Here is a 21,566-nt window from a genome sequence, read left to right on the forward strand (position 1 = left end):
TTCAGGATTGGGGAGTAAATGGGGAATATTAAGATTTTTCTGTGCTATGTTACCTTTAAGATGCTCACTGACAAAGGAAAATTAGCCCCTGCTCTCTTCAAAATAAGGGATTTTTAAAAAACATCAGTGGTTAGCCGGATCATCTTATATCATTCATTAATTTATATAAGCCCTTCATAATTCAGTTCCATTCTTAATCTATACTTCTTTTTCCAGAAAATAATTCTATAATTTGTCCTTTCTCTTAAAGCCTCAGTCATTCTTCCTTTAAATTTCAAGGATATTCCTCTAGATAGAGTAAATGAATTCTTCCAAAACCTCTGTCTTTCCTCTAAGTCACAATTTTTTTTTCAGAGTTCTTCATTCAGGCATTCCAACTCAGGAGTGTAAAACTAAGCAGACTGAGTGTGAAAAGGGCCTTCCTGTAGTCATCTTCTGCTCCAGAGATGAGAGCGCTGTGTACATGGCGGCAGTCACGCAGACTCTCTCTCTGACACGGTGTGGTCTGACTCTACCTGGAGTCTCCTTTCATACATACTCAGCGGTCTTTCACTGATTTCAGTAGGCGATTCACATCTGTGCAAACCACCACCTATGGGCATTTATAACTTTGCATTCCTTTATTATAGATAACAACAAACTAGAATGTTTTCCTAAAAGGCAAGCAGACAATATGAGGCAGCTTGGAGATAAGGAAATAAGGTAGTGAAGAGCTGGGAAAAGCAAAGTAGGCCACTGAGACAAGCAGCAAATATGCAATATCTTTTTAAAAATGAAGTAATTCTTAAAAAAAAATACTCCAGCCAGTGACTTTTTAAAAATAGAATAGCTTAAGACTCAAAATCACAGAATACCATTCATAGAGAGAAACATTACATGATTTGGAGGAAAAAATGCCCCCTCTAGTAAGTGTGAAAAACTGATATGAAACCTTGTCTAAAGAGTGAGTTCACTTTAACAGGACCCTTAGAAGGTCATCCTGCAGAACTGCTGAGAAGAGCAAAAATGTTTCCAGGAATCAAGTAGAAATAGTTTTGAATGTGCTCACTTTGAGTAAGACAATTCCAGGTTTAAAACAAATCTAAAAATGTCTTGATGCAGAGGATGGATGTAAAACAGGCACATAGTGAAAGAATGTGAACTTAACAAGTTTAAGGCAATTGAATAATTTAGCGTTTCAGTGTTGTGTATAGTTACTACTCTTTGTAGTCAAAGGGATATAAACAGCTCAACTGCAACTTGGTCTTGTTAGAAGAACATTTGGTACAAAAATCCTTTATCTGTACTTATCCCTACAGCCTCTTGTTTCCCACAGTTAAAAAAAAAATAGGAGCAGGCCGCTATTACTCATATATACAAGAATCTCTTCCTCTAAGGAACATTTCTTAATTGTCTGCACTCCAAGTCACTCACTTTTGTGCTCCACCATGGCCTCTGGTGTATTATTGCAGAGCTGATGTTTCACTTCCTTCCTTCACGTCTGTCGGCAAGTCGAGTAGCACCTCCACAAAATTCCTCAGAGACATGTCTCCATCATCATGGCCACTACTTAGAGTCCAGTCACGCCTCCTTGACATCTGCAAAAGCCTATTTCCTCGTCCCCCTCCTTCCACGCTTTTGACTTCCAGTTCCTTGTCCGTAGGGTTTAACTTCACCTGTTTAAGATACAAACTGAGATCATGTATTCTGCCTGTGTCTCCCTTACCCTTCCACCCTAAATATGAAATCATTGGATGGCTTTCCACTGAACTGGGGATGCGACCCAAATTCCTTGAGAAGTTGTACAGAGACCTGTATGGTCTGGCTGGTTTTCAACTGCCCCACAAACGACCCGATTCCTGTGCTCCGCCACCCACTGCGCTTCAGCCATACTGGTCTCCTTTCTGTCTTGCAAATACCAAGTTCTTTCAAGGCTCTGCATTGCCTGTTCCTTCTAGCTGTCTTGTTTTCTGTTCCCTCCTGTTTGACATGCTCCTGGTACAATCGTAAATGTCACCTCCTCAGGAGAGCCTTCACTAGCTACCGAACCTAAGCAACTAAGGAAGCTACCTGCTGCTCTGCCCGAGGCACAGCACCGCCCTTGCCTGATGGAGGGAATGGGAAATAGGTGTTCTGTTCGTTTCCTAGGGCTGCGGTAACAAACGACCACACACGGCGGTTTAAAACAACAGACATTTATTCTCTCAAAGTTCTGGAGACCAGAAGCTTGAAACTGAGGCACTGGCAGGGCTGTGCTCCCTCCGGTCTCTAGGGGAGACACTTCCTCCCCTCTGCCAGCTTCTGGTGGTGCCAGCTGTTGCTCTGTGAGAGCATGACTCCAATCTCTGCCTCCATCCTTGCCTGGCCTTCTCCCCTGTGCCTCTGTGGGTTTTCTTCTTTTCTGGCTCTTATAAGGATGCCTAACTTTGGACTTAGGACAATGCAGGATGCATCCTGCATTTAATGCAGGATGATCTCATCTTGAGATCTTTCCCTTAATGAAATCTGCAAATTCCACATTTCCACACCAAATTTCCACATTTAAAGAGAAGATGCTAGTTCTTATCTTCTAAGATTTTCTAAGAACTAAACTAGATAACACCTACAAAGCACTTAGTACAATGCCTGGTGTTTAAGAAACACTCAACAAATGTTTTCTCATTCTGATGGTAAATTCAATTCTGTGACTAAGTGAAATATTGCTTAGTTTAAATACTTGCTTCTTATTATTTCAATATATCTAATTTATTTTTACTCTATCTCTATTTGTCCCAATCATTTTTAAAACTACCATGATCAAGTTGTAAACAGTTTAATTTTTTGGCAAATGAAATATAAAGTGAAAGATCACTTCCCAGTCCTAACATTTTTCTTTTCATTATTTCCCAGTTTCTTTAAAAAACAGTGTAAAATTATTTTATACTCATTGTAGACGCAAATATATATAAGATAAATGTTTTATTTTTACTTTTATTTTACAGGCAACCCTCAAGCCTACTTCCATCGTATGTAGATGTAACCACTTCCACTGTAATCTGAGATGTATGTATTTAACTTTCTTGGTTTCACTCACTTTTAATAGGAACTAACTTTATAATCCATTATAGAGAAATCATCAAAGTAATATTTACAAAGAACCTTTAACTTTGTAAAGTATTGCCACAAGCATTATCCACTTCATCTACTATTCACATGCTCATCCAACAAGAACTATTTTTGGTAGCATTCTTGGCTCTAAGCTCGGAGCTGGAATAGATCTAAAAGCTCTCCGCCAGTAGTTAGGAAGCACACGAATGGGATATGCTAAGCACCGGGATGGGTACACATGCCGAGTGCTGTGGTAGTTTAACGGCAGGGTAAATTTCTCAGACTTGAGTACAGGGCATTGTCAGATAAAGGGTATATCTTTAGTACATAGATATTAGACCTAAAGGGGAAAAGAAAAATTCAGAGTGAAGGAGCAGCAGATGCAGAGGCGCAGACACTTTACACGCCTGGAGTCTGGCGTTGTGGAGAGAGTGGCATGAATTGAGGGTGGGCAAGGACTGGAGTCAGAGCCCAGAGGGCTGGAAAGCCACTCCTTGGACATGCATGGACTTTATTGCTAAGGTAATGAAAAGTCACTGAAGAATATTAAGTGTCATGAATTTATCTATATTTTAGAAAGCAGCACATTAGGAATTAGAAATAAATTGGAGAAGAGCTAAACAGAGGTGGGTGAGCAGGAGCTCCTTGGCTATCCTTAAGGGAAGCCTGAAGGGTCTGCTCTTTGCCCTGTGTGTGAGGTTGAAAAGAAGGGATTGTATTCAAGTGACATTACGAAAGCAGCTAATACTTGGCATGTAATTGGATGTCATTTCTCAATTAATTTAAGTGACTTTGCTTAAGTTTATTTGAACATGTATTATTCCCTCTCTAAATAATGTTCTTCTTAACTTATAGTAACAGATCTTACCATGTTGCTTTGGAGAAATCTCTTTATTTTAGAATCTGAAACCCCTAAGGAGAGCTTGAAGTTGTCTTTAGGTTCAGTTATTGTCTCCTAGCTTCCTGTATGTTCCAGTTATCTAATCCCAGAAAAGAAATTATACCCCAAACTCAGTGGCTCAACACAGTAATGATGTATGGCTCTCATCATTTTCCGGGCTGTCTGGGCTCCGCTTGCTGGTTCTTTTCCATATGATGTTGTCTGAGCTGTTCATACCCAGGACCCCGGCTAGAACTGCAACATTCAAAGTGGCTTTATACACAGGCCCTGGACCTCTCGTGGGGTGGCTGGAAAGGCCATGTCTCTTCAGCGAGGAGTGAGATTTCTACATGATGGCCTGGGGCTCCAACACTGAAATTGGAAACTGTGAGGCCTCTTAAGGGCTAGGCTGAGAACTGGAACAGACTTACTTTAGTTGCTGTCTGTTAAAAACAAAAGAAAGCAATTCATACAGCTTACCCTGATCGAGAGGGAGAGACAGACCTCGCTTCCTGGTGGCAGGGCTGGCAGGGGTACACGGGGCGAGAGGAGTTACCTGCAGGCTTTCTCCCACGCGCCGTCATCTGCGCTGGCCCATCCTGTAGGCAGCCTCTGCAAAGCGGATACTCTCTTTTCTCTATCATCTTCTGCGAGGTAAATAATATTGATTTAAGGGCATACAGCAACATGTACATGTTTATAAAACAGATTATTCCTCAGAATATCAGTTTGATGTAGGGATGTAAAACCTGTCTTTCTTTGTATATGCCTGTAAGATATTCTTGAGACACATGGCTTAGATACCACTGCTGGTGCATGAAGCATCTATGCCATTGCTTATACTTTCTTCAGCTTCAAAAGTGATGATAAGATTTCATGAACTATTGTGCTGAACACTGGAATTTGACACAACATTGTAAAATGATTATAAATCAATAAAAATGTTAAAAAAAAGATTTCATGAACTAGCAATTCTTTTGCTGTAAGATATAAATTTTATAACGATCCCACACAGGGAGAAAAATCTCCTTAGAGTCTAGTATCTTCCAATTACTAACCTTCAAAGGAGTGGTTTATACGTCCCTTTGGCATAACTGTTGGTCAATGCGAGTGCTAATGGAGTACACAAAACCAATGATGGAAGATGAAGAGTCGTTAATTCTCAGAGGTCAGTAAGGCGTCCTTTTTACTCTAGACAAACATTTTTAATTGTAAGGCATAGAGGAGCCCCCTTTTTGGTAATGTGATAATTACTCTCTTTTAGGAGGACTAGCGCTGGCTGGCCCTCCTCTCCTCTCTCTGATCCTTTCATGACCACCATTCCAGCCTGCCTTCCTATATGTTAACTCAAGTAGCAATAAACTAGTAATATTATTTAGGCTCTGAAATTAATAAATATATTTTGCACTTATACAGACAAGTATTTATTTGAAGGAGGCAGAATTATATGGAGTCTATTGCATATTGTTTAAGGGTCCTTGAATGAATGCACTTCATAGACTCATTAGAATGCAATTTAATTCATAGAAAATTCTGTATGCTATATGTAAGCCTAAAACTTAAGAGGGCAGATTTTAATGAATCTGAAACACACACACACAAAACACCAAAAACAAAGCAAAAACAAGCAGCAAGGCAAAGCGCCAAGTCACCTTGAGGCCTTGTGCATTCTGCCACTAACCCTTTTGGGGTCAGTGATTCAGTGATCCAGAAGCTCAAATCTTTTTAACTGAATATGGGGACAATATGGATGTTCATCCAGCCACAGACACCTGCCCCCTTGATTTCCAGTGTCGGTTTTGTTTTTCCTGATATCAAGGTATCTCTTTTCAGCCTCATCCTTGCTTCCCAAAGCTGTGTGTCCTGGTAGACAGGCAACTTAGCATTCAGAATGAATTCACAGCACATATAGGAAGCTACACTAAATGTCTGAGAGCAAGGGCCATGGTTCATTTTGTCTCTGTTTGAGACAAGGTCACTACCTGTTAAAGCTGTATGATATTGAGAAATTATATCAATAACTCCCTGAGCTTGTACGTCCTTTTCTGTAACATGAGGATAACAACAGCAGGAGCCTCAAAGTGCTGTGATGAAAACTCTAGGTAAGGGTCATGCGTGGTGAGCCCTTTAGAAGTGCACACGTATCAATTGATAATGGCCTTCAGTCTCATTAATGACAATCCAAGGTTCTAGTGAGTAGACAGCAGCAGTATGCCACATGCACATAATGCTCAGAGTATATTAAACTAATTCATTTTATTTTCTAATTTTCTGGTTAGAAAACCAAGGTGACTGTCTCTCTCAATGGTACTTCTCTGGTGACTCTGCCACCTGCAGTGAGCTCTTCTAGCCACACAGTGCCCAAGCCCGGCACCAGCCCTCCTCCATAAGGGCTTCCTTCATTCTCGGAGGCGGTCGCCCCTGGGGAATTCAGTTACCTGCCCTTTGCCAAGTGGGGCCCTGCTTAGGGCTTGCAGATTGTCTTTGCACAATGTATGTGCTAAATATATTTCTCTCTGTTTTCATTGTTCTTTGAAATACTCTTTTTAAAAAATGTTCTTTGGTTAACATGAGAGCTTGTACCTTGACAGTAAGACTCAAATATTTTTTCTTGCTAGCAGCCACCTGTCAGCAGGTTGGAGCTGGGCTGTCACTACACTTAAACTAAAATATACTTTCAGTGGTGTGAAAACCAACTCAAGACAACCTAGCTTTCACCTCCCTTTATTTCTCTGCACTATGTCACCTGCAGGACTGTGTCCCTCAAATGGTAATGTCATTCTAGCTGTCACTCACACGCTTGCCTTCCAAACCATACAGGAAAGAAAGCCTGCAAGGGAATTCAGAAGTCCTTGTGACTTGTTTGCTGATGTGCCAAGAGCTACGACCACTCCTTGGAATCACAAAAAGCCTGATTTTCACCTTTTTTTTTTTTTTGCCCTTCAATGTACTCTTCCTTCTAAAGCAAACTCCTGGCTTAAAAGGAAGAACCAGGGAGGTGTGGAAGGAGATAATAACCAGAACAGCTGTGATTAGCACTAGGTTGGGATGTGTAGGGTAACAATAAGATGGGAAAAAAAGAAAGGAAAATCATGTTACTGTTGCTGCTGTGAAGAAAAATAAATGCCAAAAGGAAGATGAGTTGGAAAATACAACCACGAAAGTCTTTCAGTTACTTTACTGATATAGAAATATTTTTTCTGCTCTTTCCAGCTCAGTCCTTTCTTGCAAGGATTTTTTTTTTTTAAAATAGAAGTGTTCAGGCCATAAACAGGACAGGCAGTTCATGTCTGGAGGACTGTAAGACACCTCTGGATTTTATAAAGTATGAAGACCTACCTAGCTGTGGCTATCTTTTTGTTTATCTTGTTGAGCTTCTAAGCTCTATCAACTTGTGCTTTATATCAAATGCAGGAGGTCTGTGCTGATTTCACTTATATTTTTCCATCTCAAGTGCACTACCTTTTCCTTCAAATCTCCAATTACTTATTTTAAACCACTTGACATTGGCCCAACAGATACTTGAAGTTCTGCTTATTTTGTTTCATTTTTTCCTTCTATGATCTTCAAAGTAGGTAATTTATATTATATGTCTTCATGTTTACTAGTTTTCTTTTTCTTTTTTTGTATATAATCTCATGTCCACTCAGTAGGTTCTAGAATTTTGTTTGATTTTTCTTTAGTTTACTTTTCTCTACTAAGATTCTCTATCCATTCTTTCACTCATTAAGACCATTTATTTTCTCTTAATACTTTAGAATAGCTTTAGAAGTTTTTAAATGAAATAAAAGCTTCAATAAAAGCTTTTAAGCAGCTTTAAACATAGTTGCTTTAGAATCATTTGTGCCAAGTGCAATGCTGAGCTAATTGGGGTTAAGTTCTATTTTCTTCCTCCTCTCCTACTCCCTTTATTCATTTTCCTCTTCATCTCCTTTGACTATGGATTGCATTTCCTCACTTGTTTGAATTTCCAGTAAATTTGATTGATGAATAGACTCTGGGAGTAATATGTTCTAGAGACTGGAATATGTTACTCTCTTCTGAAGACTGCTCATTCTTGACTCAGAAGAGATGGGAATTATTTTATCACCCTGACAGTTTGGATTTTGTACTTTATACTTTTTATAACTAGTGATCTATGGAAAACCCTAAGTGTTTGCCAAGCCCTATAATTTGTCAGGACCCAGTCTCCAAATGTTGTGTCCCTGTAGATCTTGTCAAAGTTTACCTTTAGGCTTTATTGAGGAAGGTCTAGAATAGATGCCATTCTACGTTGTGGATTCATACTGCCGAGGCTCCAGGTGTCTCAGCTGGACATTAGCGATGGTAACAGTTGGTTAATTAGACCTTGCTACACTCAGAAGACCAGCACTCTAGTGATCTGCTGATAATCCCTTCCCTGATGTGTTCAACCTCTACATTCTCTATTCCAGTGCACAGTCCTTGCATGATCTTGCTCTGTGTATCTATAGCATTGTCCTGAACCATACAATAGTGAATATGCACTTGGACTCCTGGGCACCCTTCTCTGCACAACTCTATCTTCTCCATGGTCTATTCCACAAACAAGTTGCTCTATTTGCCCTGAACTCTGAAATCTTCCTCCTCGATTCAGTGGCTCACAGTACTCTGCAAACTCCAATTCTCCATACCACTGTTGGAACACTGTTCTCAGCAGAGAGTTGGTAGGGCAGTAGGCTGTGGAATACAGGAAATATAGGGAGATTACTGTTGTGCAAACAGGGCTTCTTCTCAGAAAGGAAGAGGACTTCTGTAGCCAAGGCCAGCTCCCAGTATGGAACGTGCTAAGGGCAATGATTACAATGACCTCTCTCTTCTCTTGAACTTGTATGTCCTACTGTGTCTTGCATTGGCCAAACACAAACTGAAGCAGTTTGGCTAGAGGGCAAGGGCTGGTGATGCAGCCTATGGCCAGGCTCTCAAGACAAATGTGTTGCCAGGAGAGATGTAAAGACATTTGAGTAGGGGAAAGGAATAACCAACATATGGACATTTCTAAATCTAGTACAATACATCATTTTAAATTTATAATGGAAAATATCTTTATTCACATATTTATGTAATCACTAGGATACTGTGAAAATTACATAAACATCCAGTTCATTACGTGGAACTATAACAATATACATGTAAAATGGCTCAATATTATTCAGAGGAATATGAACTGATATTTCTATAGATTTTGCAAATATTCTAGAGCTCGAATAAGTTTAAAGATTTAAGAGGCAAATTTAAAGGCAGATAGGCATAAATGATAAAATTTTAGAAGATAAAGTAATAGTCATTTTTCTAACTTCTTAGAAGCTATACATGTTTTTCTAATCCTCACAAGAGTTTTCTAAGCTAAGTATTATCCTTCTTAATTTACAGGGTAGGAAACTGAGTCTCAGAAAGACTGGCTTAATTTCCCAGGATCACACTGCTGTTAAGTGGTAAAGGCCAGTTCTATGTAAAACCAAAGTTTAGTTTATTCACAGTGCAAGCTACTGAGTATGAAAGACAATTAAGCTAATGGGATGATTGATGTAAAAGTAGATGACATTTAAAGAGTAAAGGAATAACACAAACTAAAAACCAATTATTAAAACGTATTCAAAAGAACTGCAAAACCATCTGGAGAGAATGAGGTTTATCAAGTCTTTGGATTATTCAAAGGCATCGGAATTGTGCCAAAAGGCTTTATGTTTAGAGTGAGGTGGGAAGCTCCGTGAAAAAGACAGGCAGGACCCCCAGGCAAGGCCACTAGTCTCCGGCCAGCACAATCTGTTTCCCTGGCCCAGTGGCATTATCTTGCTTTTTGTCCCTGAAATGGCTGCTAGGAAAGTGGAACTTACTCCTAAGATTCTATTGGTTCCCTAAGCTAACTCCTGATTGGTCCATTTGTAGCACCTCATTTGCATGGAGCTCACTCCTGGTCAGTCCATTTCTACAAAGCTCTTCCTAAGTAGTCAACTTTGTTACACCTTATTTGCATACGATGTTGCAAAGTGTAGACTGGCAGCCTATAAAAGTCTGTGTAAACCTACAGATGGGGTCCAGAGCTTGAAGTGTTAAGTTCTCTGCGCCCACCAGTGTAATAAACCTCAGTTCTCCAACTCTCTGAGTGCTGCTTGGTCTCTTGCCCGGATCTAGGTTGCTGTCACAGTGAGCTGTAACACTGAGCTTTGATAGACTTTGCTGCAACAAGAGCGCATCTGGTTCATGGGGTATGATTAGTTATAATTAATATCCATTTTAGTAGCTAAAGGTCAGAAGAAAATTAAAGTATTAATGACAGAAAATATGATAAAAAGCATCATAATAGACTAAATGTTCTTTTAGTCCAAGGGGAAAAGATGTAATGTATGTATCATTAGAGGTAGAATGTGAAATCTGTGGTCAGTGTCTGATAAAACCCACAATTTCTGAAAGTTTAAATTTGAGGTACTAATACACCTTAGCATATCTTATTTCATTCCAATGTTTGCTATTAAATAAGTTATCCTTGCTCTTCAATATTTTTGCATTAATTCAAACAAGCTAAAATCATTTACAATTTTATTGTAGTTTTTTCTTGATCTTAACTTTATAATAATATCCTGATGAGTTGTTTATATAAATAAATAGATAATACCATAGAAATAATTCAACTTTCACAGTTTTCACCGGGAATATTTATTTCAGAAGCAGTATTCTGTGCTTTTGAAAATGTATCAGAGAATCGTGTATTGAAGTTAGGGAGCAACAGGAGACCACTGATTTCCTCCCTTTGACATTACAGGCTAGTGTTTACATGGAATCTGATAATATTTACCTAAGATAATTTCATTTGCCATGTTAATAGCTTTCTCCACTGCTTATTTCTACTTTCAAGAGGCATATTTTGGGGCTGGAGGGCCGAGAGCAGCCGCAGGCAGCGCGAGGTCCCCCACGGGGGCGAAGGGGCGGTGGCGGCAGGGCTAGGTCTGGCCACGCGGACCAAACTCCTGGCTCGGGCAGGTCCCAGCCGCAGGGCAGCCATGAGCCTGGTAGCCTGCGAGGGTTCCCCCGGCCCTGGCCCTGGCCCTTGCCTGGAGCCCAGTCCTGCTCAGAAGCACGTTGCCAGGCCCGAATGTACCTGGAACAGATTCACAGCCAGGTAGCTCCGGGGGAGCCTGATGTGACCAAACGCGACTACCTGGTGGACGCAGCCACGCAGATCCGGCTGGCCCTGGACGCGATGTCAGTCAGGGCTACGAGGCAGCTTTCAATCACTACCAGAACGGCATGGACGTTCTGCTCCGAGGCGTGCACGTCCATCCCAACAAGGAGAGACGCGAGGCTGCAAAGCTGAAAATTACCAAGTACCTGCGGCGGGCGGAGGAGATCTTTAATTGCCACCTGCAGAGGACGCTGGGCAGTGGAGCCAGTCCTGGCACGGGTTTCAGCAGCCTGGGGCTCCCGCCCATCCGCAACTGAGTTCAGCCCAGGAGCAGCTGAGGGGCTGCAGGGTGGTCGGAGTCATCCAGAAGGAATCTTTACGGTTTTCGGATGCAAATGTACACAGCGAATCTCCAAGAGGGAAGTCTAGGACAGAATCCCCCGAATTTGGATTTGTTTCACCCCAGGACAGTCATGTGCAAAACATTTTTGGAATCCCGTATTCTGAGGCCTGTGTGCTTGGGAAGTGCAACTTCAGGCCAAGCCCAACCGTTCTGTCTTCTCTTTCCTTTTTTACACTTTCTTGGGCACTCAATTTACCCACTCCACCTTCCTCCTGAAATCCCACTTCCTTGCCTGTCTCACTCCCAAGCCAGGAACACAAGTCTCCCCAGATTAGGAGAGATGTTAGGGCCACTGGGCCCAGGTCCCTAAAACTAGGCCTGGGTGGATGTCACCGTGTTCCACTACAGAGCTCTGCCCAGGCAGATCCAGGCGGCGGGATGACAGTGCTTGCCTGCAGCAGCCCAGACCCGGGAGGAGCAAGGGTCCGCTTGGGAAGCCTTGTGCCCCAAGAGATGCCCCATTGTGAGGGTTAGAGGGGCTAGGGGGGACTCTCCAGACTGAAGAGATACTGGCAGGGTTAGGGGGTGGCAGGGAAAAGCGAGGTGGATGGGTCAGGAACTCATTAGACAGCTGGCTGGGCTGCCAGGATCTGCTCTTAGGGGGCCTTGGGAGACAACACTGCCTATTTGCTGAGCTTCATCCAGGAGCTGGGCCTTAAGTCAGGGATGGGGAAGAAAGAGGCCAGCCAAGTAACTTCTTACTTTTTTGGCTCAAACACAGGGTTTTTAAAAAAAATTATTATTAGTTATCAGCATTTAAAAGTTGGCAGGTTTCATGGAGAAGTCCAGATATTCTGCTTCTGCTGGAAAATCAGAAGATCTGGAAATGCTGGCTCACATACCTGAGTGTCAGTGGGAGCAGAGGAGGGGCTGTGGGCTTTAATGGGGCACCAGCCCTCCATCTGCCCCTCTCCATCCTGCATTGGCTCACATGCCCGGCTCCTGAGGGCCTTGGTGATTGAGAACCTATTTGAACATTTTGGATTTGTTTGCTCAAGGAGAGATTCCTCCTGGCCTTTGATATTTTGGGCATTTTAAAAGAAAGGATAATGTATTTCACCAAAGCTTTAATTGTCCCAAGAACTCAGTGGGTTTTATTTTTTAAAAAGAGATTTCATTTTTAAAAAGCTGAGAGTGGGTATTCAGAACTGCCTTCCACCTTCCCCACAGCAGTACTTACCTGATATACATAAGGCCCGGTCTTTCTTTTGTTTTTAAGGGTATTGTTTAAATATATTTATTTATTTTTACTGAAGTTTGGTTGACTTGCAATGTTGTGTTAGTTTCTGGTGTGCAGCATAGTGATTCAGTTATACGCACATATTCACATTCTTCTGCATTATAGGCTATTACAAGATATTGAGTGTAGTTCCCTGTGCTCTACATGAGGACCTTGTTGTTGATCTATTTCATATATAGTGGTTGATGTCTGCTGATCCCGAACTCCTAATTTATCCCTCCCCCACTTTCCCTTTTGGTAGCTTTTCAGAACATATCACTGCATACTGGTTTTCACTATTTGCTGAGGAGGGGGACACAGAGACACGTCTTCATTTTTTGTTTCTCCTTTTCATCCTTTCCTTCAGGAACATTGTGTTCTCTCCAGGGCTCACATGCAGGTGGCACTAAGCAGCCTGTGGAATCCAGGAATGCCATTCTCAGGATCGCCTCTTTTAACCTCAATACAGTACCACTTGGAGACATGATTACTGGCTGAAGAAGCCTTTGCTGTCCTCCGGGGGAAGGTTCAGCGCCATGACAAGCACTGTTCCCAATGTTGTACCAGCCCACAAACATGGTGACGGAGATGAATCTGCCTTTCCAGTAGAAGTTGCACAGAAATGAAGAGAAGAGATTGCTTCTCAGGATTCTTTATCAATGCTGGTTACACTTGAACTCTGGGCTGACTGAAGGAATTATCTTTTATATCTAAGTCAGGCTTTAGGTCAGTAGGCAGGCTTAACTTCCTCAACATCTTGGCAGAAGTCGGAGATTTGCAGCAATCTTCTGGGACTACAGCCCCTTCGCTAACATTGCACAGACCTGCTCCTGAAGGTTGTTGAGCTTGTCGAGGAGATTGGGGCTCTCTCCGATAAGGATCACTGGAGCCATATGATTCAACAGCGCCCAGGTTGAGAAGTACTGCTTTCTGGAGGCAGTCAACAATTGCAAGGCCATTACGATTACCAAAAACTACCAATCCATAGGAAGAATTAACTGCCAGGCTGGCTATTTGCTGTGGTGGTTCTCCATCCACCCACACCAACTAATTCTGTGTGACAACCTGGAGACTGTGTAAGTGGCGAATTTTTAACTTTTAAACAAGGGACATTATCGTGAAGTCCATTGGATGAACTGCAACTGGTAGAAGGGTGAGACTGAGGAGGGATGGGCTGAGGATTGGCACTCCCCACCAGTGTTGGCAAAGGTGGAGCCTGTTCACCCTCTGTGGATTCCACATCATTTATCTCACATAACAATCGAACTTCAAGCATTGGAATGACTTCTGTAATCACTCCTTGTTTGCTGAAGCTATAATGACGTGAGCTGAAACTCCAGCTATGCACAGCATCCTACTTCCTGGACACCAAGAGATGCTCTGAATGGCATACGGATCTTCATATACAATGTCTGTGTTTGGCTTGTCATCTTTATTTCTTGACTTTTCAAATAGTTCAGACATCTTAGTTTATATAATACTTGTAAAGTTATTGCAGAAGCATCCCAGAACTTAATTGACCCATCAGCATGCCCTGTAATAATTATTTCTGAGTAACTTTGAGCACCCAAGCCCCAACTACCTCCATTAATGGGCCATTCCTTTTTGCTGTAACCTTGACGTTTCTGTCTGGCTCCAACAGAATAAAGTGCGGGAATAAGTTCCACAGGACAATCAGCAAAATATTCACAACACGTACCAGGGGATTTATGTATACCCAAAGGGTATGGATTTTCAAATATAGGATATCCATTTTATGCAAGATCTCTTAAGTACTAAATCCTTTCCTAGTAGAACAACCGCAGCATACGGTTCTGGAAAATCATTTGGGTATGGTGCTTCACAGAGTGTTAGAAAACCAACAACTGAATAGTCCACTTCTAGCACTGCAGTACTTTCCCCCCGCACAACTGTTAAGCAAGGTCTTCTTCCTACAGTATCATATGACAAACCTGATAAAATAATAGAAGGTTCCCCAAAGCTAGTCGTTTTGAATTCCACCTTGAGGATAGGTTTGCATGGTTCTGGCTTCTTCCCATCCTTTAACTGTTTTCCACGTGGAGTTATTGTCTGTACGGCTTAGTGGGGGATCTCACATTCCATTTAGTCAAGGTGCCATCTGAATGACTGCAAACAAATTGTTTTCCTTCATGATGCCAGGCTACAGAGCGGATAGCCTCATCGTATGTGTATCTATAGTCAGCTTTCTTTGATTTGAGGTCCCATAGAACCACTGTTCCAGACTCAGAGCCAATCAAAAGCTTTCCTTCATCCGTTGGATTATCACTTATATGGACGACAGGTTCTGGGTGAGATTTAGATGACAGTTCAATGGCTTTATTCCACTCGATGACGTAGCCTGAGAGTGTGAAGGAATCTACCTCCGCAGTATGTATCTTACCTCCTTCGGTGCCCACATAGAGCCATTTACTCTGAAAAGGCAGGCTGCAAAATGTAACACTTTCTCTGCAAAACTTAAGCGAATGTCGTATGGCAGGTCTCTTTTGACGTAAATTCCACAAATGTAAGATGTCATCAGCCAAGGCACTCACAAGGCACTCGTTAATCAGGAACCGGAGCTGGATTACTGCCGGGCCACTGTTACGTTGGCAGTAACATTCTACTCTTGGACGACCAAAGAGCCTTAAAGCCCCAGTCTAAGTTCTCCATGCCACGATCTTCTGCACAGGGTCAAAGGTCAGGGGTCAGGGTCGATAGGGAAATCCATGGCGAACAGCCTTGCAGAGCTGAAAGTGCTGGGACTGGAGCGCTTCCTGCATCTCGGGCTCCCGGTTCCCAGGCGGGTGGTGCTGCTGCTCCTGCTGCTGCTGTTGCTCCTGCTGCTGCTGCGAGGCTGACGACGAGCCGGTGGCCAGGCCGTCCGGCACCTTCCTGATGTTCAATGTCCTCCTGGTCTCGGCGGGGCTCCCCCCAGCCCTGGAGGGCCGGTAAGGGGCGCGCCCCGGGCGGGGCAGGGGCAAGAACCCAGGCGGGGAGGAGTGGGAGAGGGTGGCAATGGGAGGCAAGGAGGCAGCTGGGGAGAAGCAACAGGTAATCCGAACAGGAAGTCCTGCGACGACGACAGCGCCGCGGCCACCAGAGCCCCGGCGGCGACCCCTCCTCCTCCGAGGCCGCCGGCTCGTCGCGGCTGCTGTGCCGCCGCTTCAGCCGCCGCCTCGCTCCGCGCCCCGGCGGCCCAGCAGTAGCGGCGGCGCCCGCAGCCCGCTCCGCCCGGCCTCACCCGGCGGCGGGCTGACCCCGCGCCGCGCCGCCGCCCCGGCTCGCCGCCGCGTCCGTGGCCCGCGGCCCCGCCGCTCCTCGCCCGCCCGGAGCCCCGCGGCCCCTCGGCGCTTCCTCCCGCTCCTGCTCCTCCTCCTCCCAGGGGGCGCCGGCTGTCCGTCCGCGGCCGCCGCTCGGCCTCGCCTGCCGCTGCCCGCCGGGCACCGCCCGCAGGGCGCCCAGGTGGGGCCCCGCGCTCTCCGCCGCACTGGCCCGCCCTCGCTCCTCCAGAGCCGGCGCTGCCTTCCTCAGGCGCCGCCGCCGCCGCCGCCGCCGCCGCCCGCCCGCGCTCGCGCCGGGCCGCTCCCTCTCGCCTGACAGGGCGCCTGGGCGCTTGGCAGCGACGCCGCTCGGAGCAGCAGCGGCGGCCGCTGGGCCTCCGCGGAGCCAGGCTGCCCAGCATGCGCGCCGCGACCCTCCCACCCCCGCCAACTATTAAACTCTTAGAAAAACAAAGGAACATATTCAGGATCTAGGCAAACAAACAAACAAAACAAAAACAAAAACCTTTGTCTTTATGCCAAAGCAGGATCCATAAAAGAAAACATTGATAAAGGGGACTTCATCAAAATTTAAACCTTTTGCTGTGCCAAATACCCTATTAAGAAGATGAAAAGATGACTTACAGAATGTAAGAAAGATTTGGAAATCACATAGTGGAGAAAAGCACTCTATTTAGAATACATAAAACCTCAAAATTCAACAGTAAAAAACACTAATCGTCCAATTAGAATATGGTCAAAAGACATTCTTGTAACTGCATGTGGATTTAAGTATCTTAAAATTGAGAGTTTTATTAAGAAATAGAGCTATTCAATTCCCATCTGATTTCCCCAAATCAAGTTTCTATAAATGGTCTCTCAATTCTATTGAATTAAGCTGTATGTCCATCCCTGTGCCAGGTGCACACTATGTTGATTGCTGTAGCTTTGAAATATGTTTTAAATTAATAAGTATGACTCATCCAACTTTGTTTTACTTTTTCAAGATTGTTTGGACTATTCTGAGTCCTACGTATTTTAATATGACTTTTAGCGTTAGCTTGTCAATGTTAGCAACAAACAAACAAAACCCGGCTGTGATTTTTCCTAAGGATTGCTTTGAAAAACTGTTAAACTAATAAACAAATTCAGCAAAGTTGCAGGATATTAAATCAACACACAAAAGTCAGTTGCATTTCTATATGCTGACAGTAAACAATCTAGAAAGTAAAATAATTAACAACCACCTTACAACAGCATCAAAAAGAATATTATTCTTAGGAATAAACTTAACCAAAAAAGCAAAAACATGCTTCCTGAAAACTACTTAACACTGTAGAAAGAAACTTTGAAAAACACACAAGAATGGAAAGACAGCCTGTGTTTATAAAACTATTATTAAAATTTTCATGCTACCCAAATAAATAGAGTCGATGCAAACCATATCAAAATTCTAATGGCATTTTTTGTAGAAATAGAAAACCAATCTCAAAATTCATATGGAACTACCAAGAATCTAAATAGCCAAAACAGTCTTAAGAAAAACAAAGCTGTAGGCCTCACATTTTCGGATTTTAAAATGTGTTACACAACTACATCAGTCAAAACAGCATGGTTTCAGCATAAAGACAGAAATATCAACAGATGGAACAGAACCAAGGATCCAGAAAGAAACCAACCCATATATGGCCAAATGATCTTTGAGAAAGGCACCACACATACACAGTGGGGAAAGGAGAGTCTCTTCAACAGTGTTGGGACAGCTGGATATCCATACATAAAAGAATAAAATTGGGCCCTTCACTTACACTACACACAAAAACCAACTCAACAAGGATTAAATACTTAAAAATAAGACGCAGACTATAACTCTCCTAGAAGAAAACTTAGGGGTGAAGCTTCTTGACATTAGTCTTGATAATTATTTCTTTGCCACGATACCAAAAGCACAGGCAAGAAAAATAAAAATAGACAAGTGGTATTCTACAGGCCAAAAAGCTTATGTGAAATGAGAAGGTGACACAGTGGAAAGGCAATCTACAGAATGGGAGAAAGTATTTGCAAATCATATATCTGACATAGGGTCAAAGACCAAAATTTATAAAGAACTTCTACAATTCAATAACTACAGTTCAATTAAGAAATTGACAAAGGACATGGATAGACTTTTTCTGCAAAAAAGACAAACTAATGGCCTATGGCTATATAAAAACATGCTGAACATCACTAATTATCAGAAAATTGCAAATTAAAACCATGATGAGATCTCATACCTGTTAGGATGGCCATTATCAAAAAAATATCGGTGAGCATGTGGAGGAACTGGAACACTTGCTACTGATGGGAGAATGTAGAGCGGTGCAGCCACTGTGGAAAACAGTATGGGGGTTTCCCAAGAGACTGAAAACAGAACTACCATATGACCCAGCAGTTCCACTCCTGGGTATTATCCAAAGGAAGGGAAATCAGGATCTCAAAGAGATAAGCGCACACTTGTGTTCATTACAACATTATGCCTAATAGCCCAAAAGTGGAAATACTCCATATATCTATTGAAGGGTGAATGGATAAACAAAATGAGGTATGTATATACAGTGGAAATCAGCTTTAAAAAAGAAAGACACTCTGTCATAGTCTACAACAAGGATAAACCTTGAGGATATTATGCTAAGTGATGCAAGCAAGTCACAGAAGGGCAAATACTGCATGATTCTACTTACATGAGCTATCTAAAGTAGTCAAATTCATAGAAGCAAAAAGTAGAATGGTAGTTGTGAGAAGCTAGGGGTATGGGGAAATTAGGACTTACTGACCAATGGATATAGTGTTTCATTAAAGCAAGAGTGAAAAGTTCTAGAGAGCTGCTGTATAACAAAATATACTCCCAAACAGACTTGATATTAAGTGTTGCTTACCGCAATAAAAAAGGTTAATTGTTATGACTGAGTTCTTAACATGACAAGTTTGTATCACACACATGTTGTGTGTTCATAAAAACGTGACCTTGTTGATGGAAAAGTCCTGTCAATGTAACTGGGCACAAAAGCCCAACTGCAGTAGACAAACACAAGCGTGAACAAAAGTAAAAAGTAAGCACAAGTGTGAATGCTGTTCTAGCATGGAACTTAGCACAAAAGAAAACAGAAGAAATTTTAAAACATCATACAAACATCACAGTCACTTGCATTGTTTTGTACTGGGCAGGAACGGTAAAATACAGACATGGAAGAAAAAAGAAAACATCTAAAAGTCTATATTGTTCACCAAATTCTTGTTGCCAGTGTGACCCATATCATGTAAACTTTCGTTGTTTTTCAAGTATAAATTGACTGAGGGGACATTCAATGTTAAGGTGTGAAAAATGCAGCATTAAGGCCTTCAGACACTGTCAAAGACTGAATCTGTGGAAATCTGCAACACCCTTGAGCTCAGCTTTTCCATAAACACACACTGACTTACTGAGATTAAGCTTCGCTTCCACATGTTTTGGAAGCAAAGTATATTTACTCCAATCACAGCACCTTTCACGCTCTGTAACAACAATAATCTATATTTCCTTGCTGTCTCATGTTACAGACTGTCAGTTCCATGAAGACACCTGAGATGATGTTACTTTAATCATTTTTCCCCTAAGGCATGACATATGTGATGAATGTATGAACAAATGTCAGAGAAAAATCATCAAAGGAGATGAAGCTTCACAGCTTCACATGTACCGTAAGGAGCACTAAGGAACTGTGACTTTATGATGGCAACAAATAAACAGATTTGTTTCATTAGAAATGTATAGTATATGAAAGGCAAATATAAATAACCAGAAACCTAAAAGAAGTGAGAAAAGGTAAAGTATCCTTTAAAAAATATGTGAAGGGTATAAGGCAAGTCATAAAAGATTTATAAATGATGAAAAGCATATAACAAGACATTTGATCCCAATAATAATCAGAGATATGCAAAATAAATTAGTAAGATAACATTTTTTTGCCTTGCAAAATTTGCCTTGTGGAAAATCGAGCATTGCCAAAATCAGGACTGGATGTGGCAAACAACAACCTGATGACTGCAGCCGGAATGTTTGCAGTTACTGGTAGTTTGGCTCTATCTACCTAAGCTTAAAATTTAGTCTTCCCATCTCTGGAATTCCGTCTGCAGGCTATACCACACAAGTGCACAAGGATGTATGTCCAGAGTTGCTCTTTACACTTTTGAAATCACAAAGAATGAAGCCATTGATAGGCTCTGTGTTAAATAAATAATAGTACAGACATACCACATGCCATTTAGTTATGCAGACATTAAAAAAGAATGTAGCAGATGCATACATGTGGAGCCATGGAAGTATCAGTGATATTTTACAAAATTTAATAAAGAATTCAGGGAAAATATGCTTAGTATGACTGACGGTTTGTTAAATATATATATACACACATCCACACACACACATATATATTTATAATGCATAGAAATATGCATATATCTCGTGTGCCTAGAAATGACCTGGAAGGATAAGCTGACAGCAATGACTGACCTTGTGAAGCACAAGTAAATGAAGAAAATTCTGTTTTGCTTTTAAAAACTCTATTTCATCTTTTGGGGGTGAAAACTATAAACCTCCTGATAGAAAAATGTACCTTATTATTATGAATATTGTGATGTTTAATCAAACATAAATAAGCAAAAGTGAACATAAAATGAATAACACAGAGAAGAAGCTCCAGCACAGGTGCAATTCCTGATTTGCACAGAGGGAAAAGCAAAGGAAGGAAATGCGTGAATCCGCAGGCCCTGAGGAATCAGTGGACAGAGCTGAGCATGTTCTTTTAGGACATACGTCCTTTTTCTAAAACCATCAGGGTTACGTGGCTTGAGAATATGTAAAACAGCCCGCAGATCAGGTTGTAGCTAAAGGGCTTCATGCCTGCATTTAGTTATGAAGTTCAAACTGGTTAGGATTTTAGCAGTTTTTTGTTCTATTAAATTACTAGCATTGTCAAGGTGTTGCATTTCATTTTATACTATTTTATTTTACATTGTTTCCTTTTCAACATACAGCCTGAGTTAATTAGGCATTGGCAATACTCTCTCCGAAATCTCAATCACTATAATATTGTCCCAATGGGAAAATATAAAAGATTTTCAAACAACTGATTTATAGAGAAATGTTCAGAAAATAATCTGCTGGTAGTTGCATTCTGCTGAGCAGATAAAGTTAATTTCCTTGATATTTCTTTTGCCCTGATTTGCTTCCTGAGAGATATTTTTTACTTAAAAATAAGATTACATTGCATTTTATAGATTTAATGATTTTTGAATAAGTTGAGTATTAAAAAAATACAATATAAGCAAACATATTATTGAGCAGAAAATGTCTTTTGACTTCTTAGTTCCAGAAAGTAAACTTATAGTTGGAACTTCTGTTGCACTTGGAAGCAGGGAAGACACATTCAGCATCAGGAATGGATAGCCAAATGTACAGAGGAAAACTAAAGGCAGGTTTTGAAATCTTTAATGGACAAACTTGCTCAGAATAAACAATACAACACTTATGTCCCAAAATGAAGTCCTCAGAATAACTGCAGAAATACCATTCACCAAAT

General features: G+C 41.8%; 2 pseudogenes; one reads left to right on the forward strand and one right to left on the reverse strand.

Moving 5' to 3' along the window:
• Window positions 1–10,965: 10,965 nt before the first annotated feature.
• On the forward strand, window positions 10,966–11,872 carry LOC140688538 (ribosomal protein S6 kinase-like 1 pseudogene; annotated as a pseudogene).
• A 1,069-nt stretch (window positions 11,873–12,941) lies between these two features.
• LOC102536162 (syntaxin-binding protein 5 pseudogene) lies at window positions 12,942–16,391 on the reverse strand (annotated as a pseudogene).
• Window positions 16,392–21,566: the final 5,175 nt, after the last annotated feature.

This window comes from Vicugna pacos, chromosome 22 (genome assembly GCF_048564905.1).
Source record: "Vicugna pacos chromosome 22, VicPac4, whole genome shotgun sequence".
NCBI classification, from domain to species: domain Eukaryota; kingdom Metazoa; phylum Chordata; class Mammalia; order Artiodactyla; family Camelidae; genus Vicugna; species Vicugna pacos.